Source organism: Notolabrus celidotus, chromosome 12, assembly GCF_009762535.1.
Source record: "Notolabrus celidotus isolate fNotCel1 chromosome 12, fNotCel1.pri, whole genome shotgun sequence".
Classification (NCBI taxonomy): domain Eukaryota; kingdom Metazoa; phylum Chordata; class Actinopteri; order Labriformes; family Labridae; genus Notolabrus; species Notolabrus celidotus.
Window position 1 is genome coordinate 10,759,909 of NC_048283.1, and position 24,919 is coordinate 10,784,827.

Genomic DNA, 24,919 nt, shown 5'->3' on the forward strand with positions numbered 1-24,919 from the left:
TTAGTTTGTCGACATGCATTGTCTACGAGCAGACTAAATCACTGCCATGTCGTTATTCATAAAGGAAATTCTTAACTTGCTTCCCTCTGTTTTTATATGATAATCTAAAAAAACAGTCACCAGACTTATTTTGCCGTCTGTCCCTAGAGTGTGTCTTGAAATGGGGAGAAAGAGTTTTAGGTTCAGGAAGATTTGGGAGTGATGGAGCTGGTCTCCTTAAATATTTTAAGCGTGCAGACTTAAAACAGTGGAGGAAGCTGCATCAGGATGCTTTGACTGACGTTTCTGATAGGTGATCCTGGACATGTTGACATGCGTTTGTAATAGTGAATTGGATGTCTGTAACTTCGTTGGAAGGTGCTGCTGTAAATCTTGGTCAGGAGACTCTTGTACAATGTATGACCCTCAGTTCAATGCAACAAACTCGGAATCCAGTTGTTTTAGGAATTCCAGCTGAAAAAATAGTGGTATTGATTGGAAAAGCAATCCATTCTTGATTCTTGTGCAAAAGGGTCTTAATAATGTAGTCTTTTTTAAGTGTGAAGCTACAGCTAGCAACCAGGTAACCAATGGAATCAGCAAAGTAATAGTCTGACACACACTTCCCTGTAGAAGAGTTAAAAGATGAAATATTATTGTTTGGGTACAGAGTATTCAAGTAAAATGTAATATGTTGATGAGTGAGAGATTTAGAGGCTGTTGTTCAAGGGTTGTGTACTGATGGAGAGCGCCAGGCAAGCTGTGCCCCCATACTTTCAGTAAGCTGAACTCAGATAGGCTTACTTTACATTCTCATGTAATGTAATCATTTCCATGTATGGAAAAATGTTCACTTCCGCTGAACCATTCCTCCAAGGATATGTTCTTAGGCCCTTGAGCAGATACGGCCTTACACTTTAGAGACCTACATGCCAACCACAGTGATGTGACATAAAAACATGGCGAGGTTAGAACAGGAGAAAAACCCTCCAGGCTTTAGTCTGAATCAAAGGTAATGTGGGTCGCTGTAGGAGCATTCTAATTTAAACAATTCTCCAGGGGCACATTACCTAACACAACAGTCCCAGAATGGCAAGACAGAGTCCTCAAAGTTGGACCTTAAAATACAAGAGGCTTCATTATTTGGAGGAGGTCGAGCCATCTGTTAAGTGAGACTGGAGAGAAACATTTTTACAGTATATGAAGGTCAGTTTCCTGAAATGGGATTTTATTTTGAAGGGCATTTACTTTTTGTATTGTATTATGTAGTGTACCAAAAAAACAAGTTAACATGTTTTTTATCAGCTATTCAATGTATGAATGAAAATATGGCCACATCTTTAGCACAGAACTGATCATGAGAGCACTACAGCTGTTTAGTTTTGTCCCTGTCGTCCAAATACCATCCTTGAAACGTACAATATGCTCCCTGAATATAAGAAAACAACCAAGTGACTCCACACCATGAATTTAATTCTAAAGTTCTGAATTCCTACCTAAAAGATGGCACCTACTCAGACCAATAAGAATCTGGTTTTAAAGCTAAAACAAAGCTTTGATGTTTCAAGGATATGTGGCCTGCTGAGTGTTAGCAGTAGTAATTTTCCTAATCCATTTTGGGATACAAAGGAATACTGAAATGCTTCAAGAGGCCACCAGGAAAATTTGAGGAAAGACTGCCCAGGGAGTTTGCATTTAGGACTTCGTAATATATCCATGCTTAAAACTAAGACACTCGAGTGATGTCACTTGAAACTCCCAAGAAAAGTTTTTTATTGGTTATCAAAGAGACTCAAATTAATTATGATGCCTTTGGTCAACAGGACCATAGGTTATAAGATGATTATTTCTATAAAGTTATTCTGAATGTCTGAAACCCATGCCAGGGGGTAGGTGTCAGATGAAGTGATGAACAGCTTTCTGGGAGAGTCTTTTATTTTTTACATTTTCAAGGCAAACACTGTCTATGAGTGACAAGAAAGTAGGATGAAATACTGAAAATGTAAAAAACATACTACTTACACATGTACAGGAAAACAACAAAGCGATAAGACACACTGCTTCATGTCCAACAGAGGCACCAAAATGAACACAAACTCAAAGTTCCTCACGATATCTAAAAAATAAACAACTTTAGAATACTGTAATTTCACAGTTCATGTGTCCCTGTGACTAGCACATAGACTGTGTAATATCAAAGACTCTTTAAAGCTTCACTGAGTGATTTCAGACTAATATAGAAGCTGCATATGGCCTGTATAAATCCATAGCAGTTTAAGGAAATGAATCAAAAAGTATTTCCTCATGAAGTTGTTACAGCTAAGTTTAAATCAAAATCTCTGAGTACATGTGCAACATACTAAAAATCACAAAATGCTACACCCTGAAACAGGGGTCTCCAATCACTGGTATAGGGCTAAATAAATAATTTATTCTATTTGCCTTTTGACTATCAGTCTGCAGGGTATTTTATTTAGAAAAACAAGTGAATTCTCCGCCCATCACATCCCTCCGTGTGTCTTTACTGCCAAGACTTGGCACGAATCTGTCACTGTCAAAGCTGTGATGCCGAAAAATTAAGCCCACAAGCTAGCTAAAATGAGTAAAAAAAAAAAAAAAGTCTCTAGAGAGCTTCTTTGAAAGGGGGAAAGAGCCCAATGATGAGACAGCAGAGGAGCCAAACACTTCCAAGAAAAAGAAAGCTGCATTTAATAGGAAATACCAGGACTGCTACAAAAAATATGGCATTATCGCAGCCTCAAAAGTATGTTTGAAATAAGTTCAACTTTGATTAAAATCAAGGGCGGAATATCCTGAGATTGCCACAAAAACAGTTTAAAAACTCTTCTTCCACTTCAACACAACAACCTATCTTTGTGGAGCTGTGTTTTCTGCAGTGACACAACCAAAACAAAATTACAGAGCAGACTGGACAAAGTTTTCCCCCTCCGGTATTGCTGCAAGTTTGTGAAAATACGTCTCACACGAAACCAGTCTGTCTCAAAAAAGGTTGGAGGCTGCTGCCTTAAAACACTTTAGCTGATTAAGTTTTTGTGTTCCAAAGGGAAAACTAAATATAATTTAGGTTTTATTGAAATGAGATTCCTTTATCAAAAAACTTGCCAAAGTGTGAGGTGTCAAGAAAATAGTTCAGGTGCCGTCTTTTCCCAACCATACATTTACATTGATGTCCCTCATAAGGACGCATAATGAGAGGTAAATTAGAGAGAGGTAAAACTGGCACTGTTTTCAGCTATTATTAAAAGGTTCTGATATAAGTTTGAAAGCTTTTCCATTACACACAGGCTTTTGAAATTCCAACTGGCAATTATTTCCACTTTAACTTTGTGCTTGAAGCCAATTAACGGAAAATGGCAGCTGACCTCAAAAAATGTCAACATTTACATTTTTTCAACAACTTAGAGTGCTTGTTTTTGTTTTTGTGTGTATGAAAGAGAAGCATTAAAGCTATGAGAATTTTTTTTATCAATATTTTCACACCTCACTGGGAGCGAAAACACTAAGGTGACTTTCAGAACACTTGGCAACCTCCCATAATTGCAAGCTTTTATGATGAAGAAAAGCCGCCTTTAAAAAGGAGGCTCTTAGGGCAGGAGGGGCTCCCAATGAGGGATGTGTCCTCGAACGTTGGGCGGGAACTGTTTGTTCAAACTGCCATTAGGGTACATTGTTGAGGACATACTGCGGGCATTTATTTGAAACTTGTGACAGTGTCCTTTCAATTAGGGAGAAATGCTCGACGTCTTGTGAAAGGAGCTGGAACAAAGTAGCACATCAGGATCCAGGGTCAGTTCTTACCCTCTAAATTCACAATGGGTTCATATTTCAGGGAATCATTTTACACAGTGGCAATTGTCTCCTAAACTGCAGTTAAAGGCATTTCCTGGAAAGAGTGACATTTCAGTAATGACAAAAGGAAACTCAGGGTGCTGAATGGAGCTACTGACTCATATATCATCACAATAGTCAAAGTCAATTGTATGCATGCTTTTAGAAAATTGACACGGTTCACTTTCAGTTAACTCCAACAAGGATACAAACAAGTCAGCTTAGCGGATTCAAAGCTCATTATCTTGCAAGGGACATTCAATCCACCAGACACTTGTACACAAAAATAAATCTGTCCAGTTGAGAGAAACCATTGACGCCTTGCAGACACATCCCCTTGAAATGACAAGTAGGCACCATGACACATCAAAGTGGAGCAGCAGGTGAGCCAAATCATTAGATTAGGCAGATTTATGGCTTCATGAAACTTGTTATTACCCACAGCGCGCTCCACTGATGTTTAGCCTGATGTCTTTATGAGGGGGCCATTGTTCACCTTGCCCTGACAGACGCTGTGTGATGATTAGAATACTACAGACTCAATTTGACTCACCTCTCAAGTCAGACAAGTGCAGGTCTGTCTGAGGCATTGAAGATCACTTTTTGGAAGAGATGGAACACAACTTGAACACAGGTTTGAATTCATCTCAATCAACGTTGGCAATGGTGTGGTGCCCTTTTTTTTCCTTTGGTTAGAATGGTGGAAATTATTTTGGTATTTCACTTAAAAAATTTTTTAATTTTTTTCCAAACATGCTCTTGTAACTGGGATTGTCTCCATTTGAACCAATCAGGAATCAAGAACATTATTATGTTAATCAAATCTAGTCCATCTCTGTAGATTATCTTTGAATAACATCAGATATTGCTTATGGAGTCATTAATTTCCATACCACAGAGTAATGTTTACCATGCAAAACTCTGCCTTAATAATTTGGGATTTTTAAGACTTTGGTATGTCTTTACTAAGAGAGGTAAAGTCCACAGATTCATGATTTCTACATGGTTCTGTAGAAATCTGGTGTCGTTTTGTATTGGTATTGTTTTTCAAAAATACATTCAGTAGTATTCTTTCTTTGACTAAACTACTTTAACAAAGATGCAGACTGCTGAGAGTAGTTTATGGACAAACCGTATGCCTAAGCCATTTCCAAGTCAGCCTGAGAACTATTTCATGCATTTTATGCGTCATGATACAAGTTAAAATGAGGCGCACAGCTGCTATTCTTTCTTGGGCCAAAATTGACAGGTAATATCGTCCAAGCTCAACAAATCTAACTGTTCCAGGTATGTAAGGCAACGATATATAATGGGTACAGTTAAAGCCAGGGTTGGTAGTCAGATTTAGATATACCTTTTATTATACTGGTTAAAATTATCTTTATGTCCCGATGGCAATCAATACATATTGTGTTCTTAAAAAAGAGTGAAAAAAGCTGCTATCTACAGCCGGAGTAAACCTGGGAAAACACCAACCAATCCCTGCCATCAGGATCCAAATTATGAAACCAATGAAATCCTGTACTGTCGTTCTCCCCGCCTCCTGCGCGTGCCATTCATGTTGTTTGTGTTTTTAACTTTCATGATAATGTTTTGGTGTTTTCTTACCGCTGAGTGAGACATGAGTTGACGTAGTGCAAAACACAAACGATGTGCTGAGGACCGGTCACAATCATATAGTCGCGACTCAGTGGCACTCATGCATGTGAGCGGGGGCGTCGTTTTGGAGGAGCTCCGAGGGGAGGGGGGAGGGGTTAGACAGAGTCCTGAGGACATGCTACATTCAAATTCATGCTAGTTTTCCATGACTACCAACCCTAGCTTTAAGAAAGGACCACTCTTGGTAAACGGTAACTGGACTTGTTCTTATATGGCACTTTTCTGGTCTTTAACACTCAAAGTGCTTTTACGCTACTCGTCGAGGCTGCTATATAGTAAGGGACCATCAGAACTGTCAACCTTCCGATTGATAGACGACTGACTCTACCCACTGAGCCACAGTGGGTAGACTCTTGTGAAACATAATTATTATTGGCATGCATAAATCAAATTTTGTGGTAAGGCTCTGTTTTGAGTGCTCCATGCCCTTCCACTTGCATACATGGAATGCCAAAGCATGAGGAGGGGAGAGCACACCTTCCTTTCCTTTCATGTGCTTACATGAAAAGCCAAAGCAGGGAGAGAAGCAGCAAAGACCCTGCGGACCCGTACAGAAGAGAGCAGGCACCAGTGATAATACATATGACACTGGTAAAATCAAACACAGCGTTAAGTGGTGAAGCAGGAATTCCAGGCAAAAGCAGTTTAAATACACACCCATTTTGACATTTGTCAATTGGATACATAGAAGGTAATGTACTGAGCTCTCAGCTGATATGGTCCGGCGTTAAGATGATCTGATGTACTACAGACTCAGCTTGACTTTTTGGCGTGCCTGAACTAACACTATGCTCAGTACATAATAGAAAAATAAGACAAAGACTGTAAATCAAAGCTCACATGACCATCAACCTTTTATTCTTTGATGGTCTTTGTTTTGTGACTCTTTCAGGCCTTAGCTCAAGTCCTAAGCCATAAGTACCTAAACTCTGCCTCCATCTCTTAGAAAAGACAGAAATCTGGGAAAAGCACTGATATCAGACACAGATGTTCTCACCTTCTTTGTGCAGTATGGCTAGTTAATCTATTAGAGCAGCTCATTCCTATGGGTTTTTTTCTCCTGCTCACAGCGGCTCAACGGATGGATCATTGAGGCTTAATTTAACACCACAAACAATGGAAAACAGCCGCAAATAACGGCAGCCGTCATGAGCTTATCAGCCTGAGCGGGGATTACAAGGGAAATGAATCATTAACACTATTGCCACTTGAATGCGGCTAAAGCATGATTGGCAGTTTGAAAGCTGGGTGTTAGAAGGAAGGGGGGAGAGAAATGGGTGGAGCTGTGGTCTGATACCCAGTGAAGCGGGTATCATTATCGGATAAGAGCTGCAGGAGGTCCAGCTGAAATGACCCAGTGTGTGTGAGTAGAGGAATGAATGGAAGGATATTAACGTATGACAGACCAAACTGCATGCCCGCCAAGCCCGGTCAAATTAGACATACACTGACGCCCAATCCAGAGTCCATGAACCGATGCTGCCCTGACAACATGCCCGCAGCAGGTGTTGAATGGTAATGTTGCCTTCCTCCGTTTATAGTTTACTGTTGGGGTTTTTTTGTATTAACAGAGAGGCTTTGGGATGTGCATGGTATGGTAAGCACTGCAACCTCTGATTCCGCCTCTCCCAATATGACACCAGGTAGATTTTAATGGCTTTATGGAAAATAGTGGGATGCCACGCTGGTGAAGGGGATTCTGGGTCATGGAGGGATTTGTTAAGTTATTACAGTGTCTGGAGCAAGGCCCTTATCGGCACCTGCCAAGTCTTTGGCGGACCCAGTGGGATTGCACTGACCCTGGTGGAAGTAATGGATATTAGAAAATCTTCCCACTGTGAGGAGGGGGGAGGGATGGGTGACAGAGCAGGGGAAAGGCAGCGAGGGAGGAGAAATGGATAGAACCTCAAGGACACAAAGCTACAGTATATCGCAAGACTATGAGCAAAGAACTCTAATTCATAGGAGGGGAGACTTGGAGAAGATATAGTGCAGGAAAGTTCTTCTGATGTAGTGTAAACTAAGAACTGGGTAGTGTGACAGGATTTACGAGATCTATCTGAAAGGGTCTGCGTTATGTGGTTTATCTAAAACTGAATCAGGTGTTTTCTGCTTGAATGTGTATTTTTGATGTGAATTTCTCTCATGAATTACAAATGAACACAAGGCACCCAGCAAAGAAGCCATTCCTCTTACATCATCATCCCAATATATGTGCTCTACTGATAAATTAGATTACCTACATGGCTCCTAAGATAGATGGGCAGCCAGAGCTACATCATCAGAACATCAGGTGGGCACTTCCCTTCACCAGTGTTTTGTCAATTTAGGCCCACAACACTTCTGGGAAGCTTCACAGTTGGCACTGGCATCCCAGTATCAAACCCCTCCATGGTAGCTCTCACCTTCCACCGTACCCACACACCAAAATAGTAAAGAAAAGAGATTAAAACAAGGGGAGACAAGTGTGTAAAGAGATGTTAGAGAGAGGCCATGGAAGGCAGACCATGGGTGGGAAGCCTGTTTGGCCTAGGACTCATGTCCCCCGCTTGGTTAGCACTGAAAGAACCCCAGTCCATGCTAGCTCTCACGTCCCACCATAGCCACACACAAAAACAGATAAGAAAGGTGAAAACCAGAGTGAAGATTGTATGGAGGGATTTTAGAAAGAGGAGAGGGGAGGCAGAACAAGGGTGCAAATCCTGTTTGGGTTAGCTGTACGCAAAACCTCCCCCTTCCCCCCCCATTCCCATCTGGGAAGAGAAAAGAAAGATAAGTGTCAGTAGAGAGATGTCAAAAAGAGGACAAGGATGACAGAGCCAGGGCAAGGGGGCTACCTGGGCTAGAGCTTGCCGGTGCTGTGTTCATCTGTACACTGTACCTCCCCCTAATCCCCCACCTTAATGAGGTAAGAGAGGAGTATAGAGAGAGGAAACCAAGAATAGTCTGCACAAAGTTGCTAAAAAGGGGGGGCAAGGAAGGAACAGCAAGGGGAAGGAGCCTGTTTTGGCTAGGTTGGAATAACCACCGACACGTTAGCTATACGCTCCACCTTCCCTTACTCCCACATTTTCATCAGGGAAGAGAATGCAAAGAGAAGTGGCAGTGGAGGGATGTTAGAAAGAGGACAGGGTAAGTCAGAGCCAAGACAAGAAGCCTATCTAGGATACAGCTCAACTGTGATGGGTTAGGCTATACACTCTACCCTTCCTTACTCCCCCACTTTAATGATGGAAGGCAGGAGAGAAGAGAGAGAATCAGAGTATATACAAACTCCAGGTTTGTATTATTATTTGTCAAATCTATGCCCTCTAATATCTCTTATCAAAGCTACTTTGGTTCAACTTCAACACCCTTCAAGATAAAACTCACATTATCTGTAACCTGTAATGCTTCTGCTGAGCTTTGAGTGGCAACTTAATTAACGTTCACAACCTATAGCATCAACATGAAAATTACATGAGCTGCAGAAGTTATGAAAAGTTGATTAAAAGTATCTGACAAACTACAAAAAAAAAAATGCTGTACCCACTGAACATTTGATTCTCACAATCTGCTTGCTTCAAATGTTACAGGTCGTGTTTTGGAGTCGTAAAGCTGTGATTGACATTTCATAAAATAATATGTTTGAAGAGGGAGACGCTCCTTAAACTGATATGATGCACTTTTTACTATGTGAATGATTTTTCCACGATGTTGACATTTCTGAAACCACAGAGTCCACTTGTAGCCGTGGAGTGATGTTACAGAGTCAGGTTTCATTTCTCTTGGCTGAGTAAGACCCACAATCAAAAGCAAAACAGTTCAACACAGAATCAACCTAGTCGTGCTACAAGCTGACAATACTTTTGAAACATAAAAAGACAGGTGGAGACAATGAAAGTAAAAAAATTGACTCATGAGATGAATGGCCACTGCCAGCCAGACACTGGATTCAAAATAAGACCAGCAAGGACATACAGGATGTAAAAATAAGACCTGAATCGTCATGTCTGCAGAGATAACATGACATTAGTTATTAGAAACTGTGAAAACAGACATAACCAAATTATTTCAACAATATCTGAATATAAGCCTGACAATCTGACATGATCTGACCCTTTGATTACACAGCAAACGCATCAGCCATGTTCCTTGAGCGCTGCACTCAATGTTTGTGTTTTCACAGAGAGCTCTGTGGCGTCTCAGTTTTGTCCTAATAGCGCTTCGCTAACGATACGTTCAAAGTCTATTTCCGCCAAACAGAGCATGTTGACCTGTACAGAAAGTCAGACTTAAAGGGACAGAGCATCTGGTTAATTTAAAAATGAAAACACTTTGTATAGCTCAAATGTATATTAGATCAGTGGTTCCTAAACTGGGGCTTGTGAAACACTGATAGGGGGGGGTTTGCTAAATACCTTCCAAATCAAAAAACTAAAATTGCATATTTGATCAATAGTTCAAAAAAATATAAACAAAAATAGTGGTTACATTTTTAATGAAACCATGCAAATAAAATATGCATGATATGTTTTTTACTTTTCTTTGTTGCCACACTATTTTTTGGTTCTATTTTGCCTGTTTTTAGATTTGTCTACTAGTGTATTCCCACAGCAGTCGTCACCGGTCTGTCGCACCACTTTTCAGGGGGTCACTGCCTGAAAAGTTTGGGGTCCCCTGTATTAGATTATAAAACTAGATATTGATATATTGTTAACAACTGCAAAAACAGCCACAAATCTGTGATCCATGTCAATCAAAGCTTGAATTTATCTTTTAATTGTGTGTGCAGGTATAACAGCACAATAAATTAGAACATAATTAGAAACATTACATGCATTTGAATACGAGAAAAGAGAAACTCTATATATGTGTGATACTCAGTCATGGTTAACGCATAAAAATCTCAGAATAATACCAAAAGATTAGTAAATAAAACTCTTAAAAGGCATAATAACCTGTTGTAAGTATATTATCATCTTATTTTCTTTTTATGGTTTAATATTTTAGTGTTTGTTATCTTAGAAATGTTTTTTTTTTAATTTTAATTTCTTGTGTTGAGTTTTAACATCTTATTTTACCTCCACTGTTTCCTTATGTGTTCTTCACTTTAGGATTGTGGGTGGGTTTTGGGGTCGGGGCTGGGTTGGGATTAGGATGGGGGGGGGGTCTTTTTATTTTATTTTATTTTTTGTACAGCACTTTGTGTTACAATATCATTGTATGAAAAGCACTTTCTAAATAAAGTCTGATGATTGATTGATTGTTCTTTGTTTACATTTTTGTTACAGTGGTGATCTTGGTGCTCCCGTGTGATCTTGTGGGGTTCTCACGTGACACTGCGCTCCCGCTAGACTACACTTCAGACATGCTTCTACTGGTTTATGGGTGCTCGCTGTCAAGGTGGAGCAAAAAAAAGGCCTAGACAGAACCAGGTACACACACTTGCTGTGAAACTAAGACGGGCTATAGTCCTTGACGCAGCAGTCAGAAGTTTGACTCCCGGCCTCTACCATTTACTGTATGTCATCCCCCACTCTCTTCTCCCCATATTTCCTGTCTCTCTGCAGCTTTCAGCTTCCTATGAAAATACTCCAAAACATAACTAGAAAAGACAAAAATGAACATCAAATGCTAATACATATTAGTGATAAGTAACGCATTGCTAAGACAATTTTTCTGTCTAAAACAAACACATGGAAAGGGGTGTCCCTGGTCAAATTTTGGAGTTAAATAAAATCAAATGGTGCAAGAAGGGGCTAATATGTAAAAGTTACTCCTCTATTTAAATTCTGTTTTTTTTTTTTTTCATGCTGTGAAATTCATCTACACTCCTACTACCTCGCATTTCCTTCAACATCTCAAGTCTATCTGAGATCCGTCGAGTATTAATGAAGACAGAGCGTTAGTGGTGACGACGCACACATCTCACATTAACGACACAGAGCCTCTCACAGAGGGGCTGGCTTTCTGACAAGAGCTTTATTATCACAGCCTGCCCTTCTCAAAGTCAAAGCCACAAACAATGCCACTCATATGCTTACAGATGCACTTCAGTCATCTACCCCACTGCATCCTTGGAATAACATGAAATATTCCACAGCAAATATGGCTTGTTCATGTCTCTTGATTAAGCTTTGCATTGAGACCAACTAAACACATACCAAGCCAAACGAATCAAAGTAGAGCATTAATGTTTCAGAGCACCTGTATCTCCTGTTGGTTCTCGCTTTAAATGCGTTTCATTTTGCTTTTAAGTGACTCTTACAGGAGCGCCCAAAATGATATCCAGTGGATGAACTGTCAGGAAGGAGGTAGGATAAAGTGACTTCTTACTGAGGTGCAAAAATAGACCAAGAAGAAGCAGATTCTTTGGTGTTGTGTTGGCTTTAATGTTCCTTTGTCATCATGCGTCCTGTGCGGATCTGCGCTCAGACATGATGATGTTTAAAAATCAAGCTTGGGCCTATACTGCAGAGAACCAGAACATGCTGCAACAACAAAAAAAACCAACTGTTAATCATTCATCAGGCTCAATGTAACAGCTTCGATGCAAAGCGTGTTAGGACACAAGAGGAATCCATTGTTTTCATCCTCGCTATCATAAACCATGCACCAAAGGGGCTTTGAGGAGAGGAGAAATAGTTTCACTTTGGAGATTTGAAACCTTGAGGATAGGAGTTTTTTTTTTGTCTGCATTTTCTTGTAAGGCGAGAAAGGGAAAATTACCCAGCAGTAAATAGATGAGTTTGATAAGACCTCCTAAATATAAGTCTTATCTCTTGCTCAATTTGAAACAGCCATGGAAGAAATAGGCCACGTTGTCACTCAGGCTTTTAATTAAAAAACACAGGGAGAGAGTGTTTGTGTGTGTGTATAAGTGTGTGTGCGTGTGTTCCCAGGGGAGAGAGAGAGTACTTTTAAAAACATTTATCCACGCTTAATGTTTATCACCTCCAAATGACCTGGATTTGTTATACTCATTTTTTTTTGTCTGGTTAAACTTGCCTGCTCTAATCTCATTCACCCAGTGTGACAAAGAGGGTGAATGAGACCGGAGAGAGAGAGAGAAAAAAAGAGAGCGAGTGAGAGAGAGAGAGAGAGAGAGAGACAGAGAGAGAGAGAGAGAGAGACAGGGTAAAAGGAGGTGAAGTGACCCCATGTCTTTTAATCAGCATCTCAGCTGGGCTCACATCACCAGAGCAGATAAGACCACATGTTGTCACACAGGTGGAAGTAATGGCTAAGGAGCAACCGCACACACACACGCGCACACACACACATGCACACACACACATGCACACACACACGCACACACACACGCGCCTGTCTGATAGCGCCTTGTCCGAATGCTGAGATGTGGACTGACAAAGACACGTACGCGGCCTGGAAACAGAGAGCCGCTGTCAGGCCCGTGACTGATAACAGCTTGTGGAGAGGAGTGCGAGTGAAGAGGAACAAGTGGAAAAACAGGCAGATAACACAGTGGCCTAAATGTGATTATGGCTCCTCATCAGTCATGGAGTGTCCCTTTGAACATTGATCGCTGCCATTGTCAGTTTATCTGAGGCATGATGGAAAACAAAAACAGTCCTGCAATGAACTAAATAGTCTGTGTAAGACTGTGCACCTTTGAAGTGCTTTGGACCTCATCTTTTGTGATGATCTGTGAGGCTCGGCTGATAGACGAGGCCCAGGGGTCTAACAGTCGGACCAAGTTACTGACAAACAGATAGAGAAGATGTGAGCACTTGTAAATAGTATAAACCGAACTGCAGTTGCATTATTGAACAAACAAAACGGGGTTTTTTAAACAAGTTTTGATCATCTTTGTTCCACTTGATTTCTCTTTATGTGCTATTTGTGATTATCTTCTTGAGTAGAGCAATGGTAAAAGGAAGTTTATGAAAAAAAATCTATATTATGCTCATAGGTTTACATACCCTGGCAGAATTTATGGTTTCTTGGGTAGTTTCTGTTGTCTTTATGATATAAAAAGAGTATTAACACAGTTGTTTGCTAAAAAATTTCCTTCACCCAACCACTAACTATGAGTGAAATTGTTTTTTTTCTCTTGTCATTCATATTCATGAAAAATGGCCAAAAAAAATCAGAAATTCTGCCAAGGTATGTAAACTTTTGAACACAACTGTATATAGATATTGAAATATATGCTGTATATCCATATCTATCTATCTATATCTAAATATCTATATCTAAATATCTATTTAGATATACTGTATATATAACTAAATATCTATATCTATACTGTATATGGATGTAGATATCTATACAACTATAACTAAATATCTATATCTAAATATATATAAATCTTTCTATATCTTAATATCTATATATAAATAACTATTTATATATATCTATATCTAAATATCTATGTCTATATATGGATATAAATATCTAAATATCTATATCTTAATATATATACATCTATATATCTAAATCTAAATATCTTTATATCTTTATCTAAAATATATGTAAACATCTATATATATATATATATTTCCCTCTCTCTATATAAATATCTTTATCTAAATATATATATATATATATAAAATATCTCTTTATATTTCAAAAAATCTCTATCTAAATATATATCTATCTCTATCTAAATGTCTTTATCTATATCTAAATATATCTATTTCTTTATCCATATATCTATTTTAAATATCTGTATCTATATCTATAGACACACATATGGTGTGGAGGGGTCATCACAATATATAAATATGTGTGTGTATGACATCTTAAAATAATAAAGACTGCAATCTTAGCTTTAATCTAAATGTATTTCAGATTTCTTGTTGTTTTCACTGTACCTGCGTTTGAATCAATAAGTAATCTGATAAACCCACAATTAATCCAAAAAGCATTTTTGTTTTCACCTCTAAACTAGCACCAATCAGAGACAGATCCAGAGGGTTAACTAAGGCCCCCTTGATATCTGTTTAACCACCTCCAGATGCCACCTAACATCCTAAACTATAATCAGTGGGACCTATGTTAACATAAACTATTTGTGTTGTGTTGCAACAGACTGCTTGTAGCTGTCTTTGCTTTTCATTGTAGCTCATGTCTTTCTTCTGTATGTTAAATTGTTGCCTGGGGCAGACATTTTCTTTTATTAATCCTTAAAGAAGTATGCACAGAAGATTTACATGTTGCCAAGTTGTTGTTGAGTTCCTCTTTGAAGTTGAACATTTTACCAAAGACTACAACATCTTTTGATACTTTAACGTTCACAGTCAAAGTAGATAGGATCCATGGAGATGGAAAGGGTATATAAAAAGCCTTTCCTTCATGTATGAGTGTGCACACATACTTCATGCCACTCTTGCATGAAAACCTGAGTGATAAAGACAGACTTCAAAAATGAACGACAACTGTGATTTCTAAGTGTAGAAAATTAACAGACCGTTTGTTGTAAGTATTTCAAAATTGAATTTCTTGTAACCTGTTAAGACTTCCCTTCCTTGACTCAGTTTGTGTTGCAGTTGGTTCAACCCAGTCAAAAAAGTCTGAACCCTCTCCTTGCACCAATTAATCTGAGGCTAATGGATAGCTACTTGACTTCATGACTGCAACAAAAATAGAGCAAAAGTATGGAAATTACACACAGGCCTCTCTCCACACTGTAAAAGGTACAGTGTTGAGTTGGAAAGCTTTGCTTTTAACATAAAATACTTTTTCTATTCATAGTGATAAATCAAAACTTTGCCATGTGTGTGAAAGCTTATGTTGCAAGGACAATGGAACTTCTATTTATTGTGTAGCTCTAGCCTCGCATTGAGTTTTTGATTCTAAAAGTTTTAAATAAAAAAATGTTGGTGTAAAAAAGTAGGTGTAACCCTTAATCTCAGTGTATATAACTGATAAGAAATACAAGTTAATACATGTCTGGACAAGTACAAGCAATTACAACATAGAGAAAGATCCTCAAACCAGAGACATGTTTGCACAGCAAAACCCTTAAAGCACCAGCAACATCCAAGAGTGAAATATGCAGCAAAACCAGCTCAGTCCATAACACCAGACACACGTACACCTATCCATATTCCATACAGCATTAGATAAATAGCCAACAAAGCAAAGAATGAGATCAGAATCTACAAAACTGAAATCCACAGCAGCAGAAACAAGCAACCAACAGATACAAGCAGATCAGTGACAGCATTCAAACAACAAGATTTTAAAACCAAACATAGCAGCAGAGTGAACAGCACAGTTTCATAGCAGTTTAAAGAAGAGCAAAAATAATACATTCTTACCGTGTTGAAGCTCAGGAGGGATACCAGAGGTCTCTGATTCCTAGCCAAAGTAGACGCCACAAGAGGTACATGTCAAACTTACCTTAACAGGAAGTAATGAAAATGGATGGACTGTGTGCAAGACAATCAGCATGTTTACATCCATAAAGACACTTTACAGTATCACACTCCACCAGAAACCAACATTTGCAACCACGGAGCAAATATTTGGATTTCAACCAATTCATGGAAGCACATATAGTTTAAATGTTCATCTACAAATGACATGAGCAAGCAGGATCTTGAGTCCAATGCAACTTTACTGTGATGTAAAGTTAGCATGATATCACACAGCCAAAATCCATCAACTTTAACCTAGCTCACACACCAAGCAAATCCCCAACATAGCAATGAATCATATTCTGTCAATAGCATGAAAGCTAGCAGAAAAAGAAGCCAAAAACACCAAAAGGGGAACACAACTACTTCATGATGCAAAAGACAAACAACCAGCAAACTAAAGAATGAGCTCAGCAATTAAAAAACAGCAATCCAAAACTGTAAAATAGACAGATGGCAGCACCAGCAACAGCAAAAGAAGGAACCATCAGATACAAGCAGATCAGTGACAGCTCTGAAACAACTAGCTCATACAGTGAGACACACAAACACACTCAAGAGCAGCATTTCACAGCATTTATCACAGTTCAACAAGAAAAAAAGGAAATCTTACCTCGTTGGAGTGAAGACATGATTACAGATGTGTCAACAGTAATGTCTGTGAAGAGTAGCTGATGTCCCAAAGATGAAAACTCATCCTTTCAGTGGACATTTAAAGCCCACAGCAGGAAGCAAATTTCAAGCTTACTCTTACAGGAAATGATGAGGATGGAGAGAGTGTGTTCAAGACAAGCAGCAGGTCTGTGTCAATAAAGCCAGTTTACAGTAATATTCGCTATAATAGAGATGGTAGCATCAAGCTCAGAAGCAACAACAAAGAACCATAAGGGAAGTACACCTTTAAATCCATAGGTGAGAAGCAATTCTCAAACACGCATACTGGCCTGATAATCTAACTGAATACTATGAGTCATAGCAGACTAACCAACAAGTCTAAAGGTTAGAAAGCATTCAGAAAACAATCAAAATTGAGCACAGTTTATCAGACATCGGCGGTCACATGGTCAGAGTCTGCAGACCAAACGATGTCTAATTGTTTTGCGCAGTGTGGCAAACATTAGTGCAGCTAGCACCACCAGATTTGGTCATCCTTGCCTGTCAAACACATAGACTGTAAAAAAAAATGGACAGCGTTGCTCCGCCTTTTCCTGTTGTACAATTTTGAAGCCAAAAACACCCTGTTCGAATGCGCAGCAATTTTGCAGCCAGTGTCTGCGCAGTAGAGAATTTCTGTGTTTCCACAGTTATGTCTTGCCACGGTAACACGCTTCATACGACGTGTTTTTATTTTTTTAAGTTTGAGTGCAGCGAGACAGAGTTTTTGACCTATACTGCAGCCAGCCACTAGGAGGAGCAGTTTTTGTGGAAGCCGAGCGAGATGACTTCCATTTTTTTTTTTTACAGTCTATGGTCAAACATGCCTCTGCTTGTTACATTGAAATGGTTGCAGGGCTCTCAAGTCTCCCACATTGGGCATAAGACACACGCATTTCAACCTGTTCACATTCCACACTTTGTATTTCTCACGCACAATAATTACTAGGACAACGGCCACCAAGTTGCGCCGCTTTTCCTTCAGAATGAGTTTTCCATGCACCAGCTAATCAAAAAGAAAGAGAATTTATAGCTACCCAACAGCCAATCAAAAAATAGCATTACTGTAAACAATGCAACAAAGTTACCTTCCAAAGAAAAGGATGCACATGAGCAATGCAGACTGACAACAGATTAGAAGACAAGGTCTGTCTGCAGGTCTACACCCCCCCTGAGGTCTGTCTGCACCAACACACCCTGCCAGAATCTCACTCTGAACTGAGTTCAAAACTTGAGAGCCCTGTGGTTGTATTATTTTAACCTGACACAGCTTACAACTTTATCTCTATGTTCTACATCAAAATACTGCCAAACTGCTACGAGAAGCTATCTGTAGCAGTAGCCGCTAACCAGAGCTACAGCCTTGGCAAGTAGCAGGTGACTACACTACAGCATAGACACAACACATGACTAGCATTTCAAGCTAACAGTAATAAAACATTAACCGTTCACTTAGCCAACTATTATTCTGGTGCCGACTAGTGAAGGTGACAACTTTGAATTAGTCGGTCAATCTCTTGAATGAATGCTAGCACAAAAGCAGCTGCAGCATTTAGCTAACATTGGCCAAACACAGAGATATCCAGCCACAAGAATATTAATTCCTACCTTTGGAGGAGTCCTTACGTGTCAACAGCAAACTCTGGCTCCCTGTAGCTGTGTGGTAGGATTTGTTGTCGTTAGGCCAAAAACTGTATGAAGAAAATAGAAGTAATCTGGGTCACTGTTTGGTGACAAATGCAGGAGGGAACTTGGTTCAATTTTTATAGTTTTTTTTCCATAAAGCTGTCCTGAAGCAATACATTCATACTATTAGCTAACTAGCCTGCTGGGTAAATTCTACATTAGCAGTGGCAGCAGCACCACAGCAGAGCAAAACAGAGCACAGGGCAGTGGGAGCTGAAATAGCCCATTATTTTAAAGAGGTGCATTGGAGACAGCCAAACAAAGATTACTCCAGCAGCCTTAAAAGTCAGTACAAACCTGCTTTTATATGAATGAACATCTGGTGTTACAGCAGGATCTGTGACCCATAACATTTTGTGACACTACTGTCAACATTGGACCAATTATTTGTTGACAAAATATTGAAAATTTTAGTGCTGTATCGCCGCTGTCCAAAAACTTTGACCCTTTCGAATTGTTAAGTCTCCACATAGAGTATGTTTGGCCTGCTGTGCTTCACTGATACTGCCCACACTCTCCTCTGGCTTTGTTGTACCTGAGAGGAAGTCTAAGCAGAGAGACATACTAAAACTAACTGCACTGGTTTACATGCCTTTTTGGGTCAGTCAAATGTTAGCATACCTCTCACTTCTTGTCTTCTTATTGGTTCAAATGTATAATCCAGTTCAGTATTTAGCTTCCTCTCCTGTTCATTAGTATCAGTAACCTCTCCTCACATTTCAAACAATTCACTTCCTGGTTTTTCTTCTTCGGTTAGTTTTAATTGGTAGGCCAACAGCTTTTTGGTGCATTTCACTTCTTTGTTTGTGTTTCTGCCCCACCCTGACTGGCTCTAGTGGTGCCTTGATTGGCTCTAGTGGTGCCCTGATTGGATCACCTGTGTCAGATTGACTGTGTATCTCTGCTACTGTGTGTGTGTTTTGTCCCTTGCCTGCCTCTCCACTCACCACACCACACAGTAAGCCTTTCTTCATTACCTTTGTTTCAATGTAAGTCAGAAGAGCAGCAATTCCTCTATTGTGGCCTGCATTTACTTCCAATCCCTTGTGTTCCCTTCTACTTGCTTAAACATCATGAAAACACCTGGTAGAGTAGAACAACCAATAACTTGGGGCAGAATTGTGTGGAGTCAAGCTACCTTTTATACTTGTTATTTGGAAAATATGTTTCAAACAGCAGGAAGTGAAAGACAAGTGTGACATCAAATTAGTACAGTGGGAGTGTATATTTTAGGCTGTCCACCTAAGGAGGATAGTAGTATTAGTTGCCTCAGTAAGTGCCCATAAGTAACATTGTTTTATATTCCTGTGACAAAACCCCCTGGCAGCCATAGTAATCATAAAATAAGCAGAAAGAAGTCAAGCGACAGGAAGAGTGAAAAAATCCACTAAGAGAAGATGAATGGGTCAACAAAATATAAATCTGCAGCACTGTATCCTGCTGAAGTTCCTTCTCAGTGTCGGTTGCTTAGCAGTGATTATCCCTAATCACATTTCTGGTACACCACCTAACCCTAATGAGGAGGGTTAGAGAAGTAGAACTGTTTCCCTGACATGAAAACCCAGATCCTCCCCCGTTGTAGTGTCAACAAGCTGTATCAAACCTCCTATACTTTCTGGTAGCGGCACAGTTTTTGACAGTGTAGCATCTAACTAGGTCTGCCTCTGATCAGATGCTAGCATGCGGCAGGCAGTAGGTGTTTGAGCATATGGTGACATCTGTTTACAAGAACATCAGCACAGAAATATGCCATGTAATATGAAATGGATGAAAGTGTATTTATATTTAGACGGCAAATCATAGCTTGAGTAATGTCGTAGCCAGACGAGTAGCTTTAAGGCAGAGGACAAAAGTGTGAAATGATGGTCTCATAAATGCATATATATCTCATGTATGGTATGCTTTGTGTCCAGATAGTAATATTTTCCAGCCATGACATTGATCTCTACGGGCTCTTGACATATTCACAATGCAACAGTATTTGCTTTAAACCTCTTGAATCTTCCTTGTTGTGGTACTCTGGGGTCCAACAGTATCCGCCTGTTTTCCATCTCCGATGTGTGCGTGACACACTTTGTCAGATTGGATTGCGCTTCTGTTTTTCTCTTCATTTCTCTGTCATTTTCCTGTGATGACAACGGGCCTGTGAGGCAGCTATTACCTTTTTTTCCTCCCTCCATTTACCATTTGTTCAACTGTGCAGGCCCCATTGTTTTAATTTCATGCAAGAAGTAGTTTTGCTGTTTTGGTTAAATCAAAAGTGTATTCAAAAGTGAAAGGCGTTCAGTCTTTCAGGGCCGGAGGTGATGACAGCATTTATGTTAAGTAAACATTTTTTATCAATCCAATATTGCTTTAAAATTTTCTGTTTGTTTATTTTTCTTTCAATGTAAATAACTAAATGAGATGCAGAGCTGAAATGAATCAGACTTTTTGATGTTTTGGGATGTTTCATCTGTGGACAGGAGACAAGATTCACATTTGCATGCTTGCTGAAACCGCCCACTCTATGCACCGAGCCACCGGGTGATCAAAAGTCGAGCTAATAGGGATACAGCACAAGGGGGAGTTTAATTACTTACCTAAAATACTTTCGAATGATGTTTGGGTCGGTGCCGCTGGAAGCGAGTGTCTGGCAGTGTGTTGCGACTGGAATTTAGAGAATTCTGAGTCATAGCAGCTGCCTTATTTGAGTTGTGGGATTTTTCGAAAAGCAACTGGAGCAGAGATCAATAAGGTGTAATAGGCCTGGGAATGAAATGATGCCAAAGTGTCCCATGTCAATGAATCTTCTTATCTCTGTCTGCCAAACTCCAGTCCACCAGCCCATGCTTACTCACCTGTAGATTACTGATAGTGTACTGGAGGGTCTGCAGAAGCAGTAAGTAAGGCCTGCGTTCAACTATTTGCCCTTGACTTTTCTGCAGAACAAGAGGTAACAAGAAAAATGCTCATAAGCTGGTGCATATGTATCGCTCCTCCACTTTGACATTAGGGAATAATTTCTTGACTTCATAACATCACCTAGAGCAATGCTAGCAAGGGGGAAAAAACAGAGAGGGATGTATGGGAGCCAATCCTGGCCTAGCAGGGGTGTTCCAAAGGGGTGGCATGGGCTCTCTTTGACATGCCACCACATAAACTTTGTTTTTGTTTTGATGATGTAAGGTAACCTTGAGTGTCAAGAAAGGCGCCTTTAAATAAAGTGCATTATTATTATTATTACTATTATTATTATTATTATTATTATTATTATTATTATTATTATTATTATTATTATTAAAGAAGAAATGCCTATGCATGGGCCACTCCAGTCAAAAAACCATGGCTTGTCCCTGGGTCTAATGATTATAAATCTGTATTATAGTGGTGCCATAAACTGCCCTTTTATTTTTTTTAACTGTTGCAGCTCTTAAATGTGCATGTAAAGACTTTTGGAGTCATTGTGGAAGAACATGTCAACAGCTTCCGGGTATTTCTAAAACACTAGGCTGTGTCTCATGTCTAAAAGGTTTAATATTCAGTTTAATATGATTGAATTCTAAGCCATAAATGACCTATTTTTAACATACCTCCACTTGTCTCTCCTTCTTTCTTCCCCACATGCATCCCTGGCACACACCGCGTTTGTGTCTTTGAGGTTGTACCATTGTAAAAAAAAAAAAAAACAGGCAAAAACCCTCTCCTGGCATGGTCCGATAAGGCATGTGAACATGCACCCTGCTATTCTCTTATCTGGCTGACATGCTCAAAACGCCCCCATGCCAGTGCTGAGCGTGACATGTGCAGCCCTGCATTATTAGTGTGATAGGAACAGGTCCTTTTTTATTCACGGACGTGACGAACATAGTAAATACCCGAAAACACTACGCCGTTGTCGTCATCAGTCTAAATGAGTTTTGCTTTTTCTCTCTCTGAGACGGACTGTGTGCTGAGGTAGGTCTGACTGGAAAACGTGAGGCCAATGGTGAGTAGCGGGGGCAAATTGGAGGGTGAGTGACAGGTTAACACCCGTCAAGCACGCGGCAGGAGCAGGTGCTGATCTCCTGACCTGTCTCATTTGACAACTTATGGTGCTGATGGAGAGTGCTGGAGCCTGACTCGAACTGATTGCTCCTGATGTGGCCAAATATGCACTAGAAAACCTCAGAATATATTTATTCATCTTTTAGCACAAAGATGTCGGGATGGGGCTGTCTATTTATTTTCTTATTTATCATCTGCAAGCCACAATGCACACTCCTGAGCATGTGAATGGCATACATCACACATTGTACATCAGTCAACCTACACATCAAAATACATGTGTTTCCATGTGCAGAAATAGAAGAATATCCATTTGTATTTGCATAACATTGAAGTATTACAGCGCCTTGCATAATTATTTAACCCCTTGGATTTTGCAGCATTTTCTGGTCTTTGTTCCACTTGATCTGATTTTGGGGGTCTCATAGCAACAAACTGAAAGCTTTTCATATCTTACTTGTTATTTTTCTAGATCCATAAAACATCCCTCACCACCACCCTAAAAAATTAACTAGTTTGTGGTGATCCATGCCATGCAAATACAATAAAATATGTTTTATTTAGTTTGCATTAAAACCTATAAGAAACATAAAGGCCACAATACTTGTTCAAGGCCCAGTGCAATCCAATTTACAGTTTTTGAGCATGGCTTAACTTAATCTTGGAACCTATCTGCAATTATTTGCCACTATCATCAGACGATGTTATGCGGTCTATGCTTATGGAACAGGTGCCAACTTTTTGTCAATTGCAATATCGCCAGGGGTTAGTGTCAGCCAACACTCCCTTCTCTGTGTTTTGTTTACATTTGCAATGTAAAGGTCTTCATTTTTGGTTCCATTACATCCCTCAGAGTAGCATCCATTCATCTGGTTAGTAGTTGTCAGTTTAGTAGACAGTATTGTTACACAGAGGCTTCACTCTGGAAAGCTATTTACTGTGATTTGACTCCAATTTACGGGTCATTAAGTTTGCTGGAATATCAAAATCTCAATGCAGATTTTGCATCTGTCCTCATAAGGAAAGGGAAACAAGTCGTGAGATTTTTGTTATTTGTTGTAACATTGTGTGCTTATTTCTAATAAGCTAATATTATTTCTGAAAGCAAAGCTGATTGGCTTTCATAACACAGTGCCGCGCAGCTTTGTCGCTCAATTAGAATAGTTATATCTAGATTGTGAGCTGCTCTTGAATGAAAATATGTATGTATAGAGCATAGGCTGTATAAAATATGGGCGTAGTATCTGTGACGTCACCAATCTGTTCCTGAGCGCTGTTTTGAAGCCAATGGATGGCGGCAGCCATATTGGAAATGTGGAACTCAACGAGGCAGAGTGTGATGTGAAGGGGCGGAGTTTGAGCCTCCTAGCCAACAACTATGTGTTCTCGACCGGGAGTCAAGTCAGTCATGTCCTTATTTGGGCAAAAACTCGTAATCTTAATATCTTCAGATCCGTCATGTTAGAAAGTAATTCACCCCCCGTACAGTGTGTGCCAATAGAGAAATTAGCTACATAGGGCCAAGCCGTTTTTTGAACCAGGCTGTAAACATGTTTATTAATGCTGCAAAGATCGTCTTTTTCCTATTCATGTCTATGTGGTTTTCGGTGTTTCTGCAGCAAGCCTCAAGCGGATTCTCACTGAATTGCAGTTTATAACACTTCTGCATGGGCTTCATAGTTTGAGTCCGGAGGTTGCCACTTGGTATAGAGATAAAATACCACCATCAGATTACTACCTTTTGGAGATGAATGAGATGTCATTATGGTGGTTTGTGGTATGCCTGCTTTAGCTCCTCAGATTGACTGTTTTCCTGCATACGCCATAGCTTTCTGGTATATGATTTGTCAATACTGCTTGAACTACAAACATACAAACATTAAAACCAGGACACTTTCCATGCTGAAAATTAAGATGATACATTTTATGTACAATAGAATCTATAAGTAGAGTTGAGATTAAATTGAAAAAAGATTTAGATTTGCTTTGTCTTCAAAGAAACTGGTGACTTTTAAGTCTTTTCGGGCTGTTACCTTGAGACCTAACTAAAACAGAATCTGCAAAACATTTTTCCCCCTTTTCAATGGAATAGCTGTAAACTGAAAGTGATGCTAGGATACCCAAACTTGTCCTTGGTCACACTCATGACAAATAAATGGTGACTTAGGTTTTACAATAGAAAGACAAGCTGTTGGTTTTATTTGTATGTATCTCAACCCTTTTATTGCCATGTGTGCTCTCTGGTCCGTTTTCAGCAGACAAATCAGGTTGTTTATTCCCATTGCTAATGAATGTGAGCCACAGCACCAATCACTGACCTCCATAAACAATAAGTGTGGTTTCTCACCCGTATACACTGCAGTATATTTGTGTGACAATAGTTTGTCATTTATGGATAAAGCAGATGTAAGTATTATGAAGTTTGAGTGGCGTCACCAATTGTCTATTCATAATAGAGGAGTTAACATCAGATCAATATTCAGGGAATACAAAAGCTTTCTTATATATTGGGCTGAGAGATTCAGGAGGTTTATTGTCAATGTGAGGGGTTTCTTCCAGACGCTAGAATGGGATAAGAGGATTTAGAAAGGGGATTTAGGTAACAAAAGATGAGGAAAGAATAGCAGAATCAATGTATTACAATTCCTTTTTATACAGTAAATAATACCTGTGAGATTGTAGGAATATGGTTCCAAACA

At 39.6% G+C, this 24,919-nt stretch overlaps 1 long non-coding RNA gene across 1 annotated transcript in view; it reads right to left on the bottom strand.

Moving 5' to 3' along the window:
• LOC117823158 overlaps positions 1-18,952 on the bottom strand; it is a 93,925-nt gene extending 74,973 nt beyond the window's left edge. Inside the window, exons 1-2 of the long non-coding RNA XR_004633327.1 lie at positions 18,816-18,952; positions 18,117-18,199 (exon numbers count right to left, since the gene is read on the bottom strand). This is a non-coding gene — a long non-coding RNA (uncharacterized LOC117823158). The remainder of the gene's footprint in view (positions 1-18,116; positions 18,200-18,815) is intronic.
• Between the last annotated feature and the right edge of the window lie 5,967 nt (positions 18,953-24,919).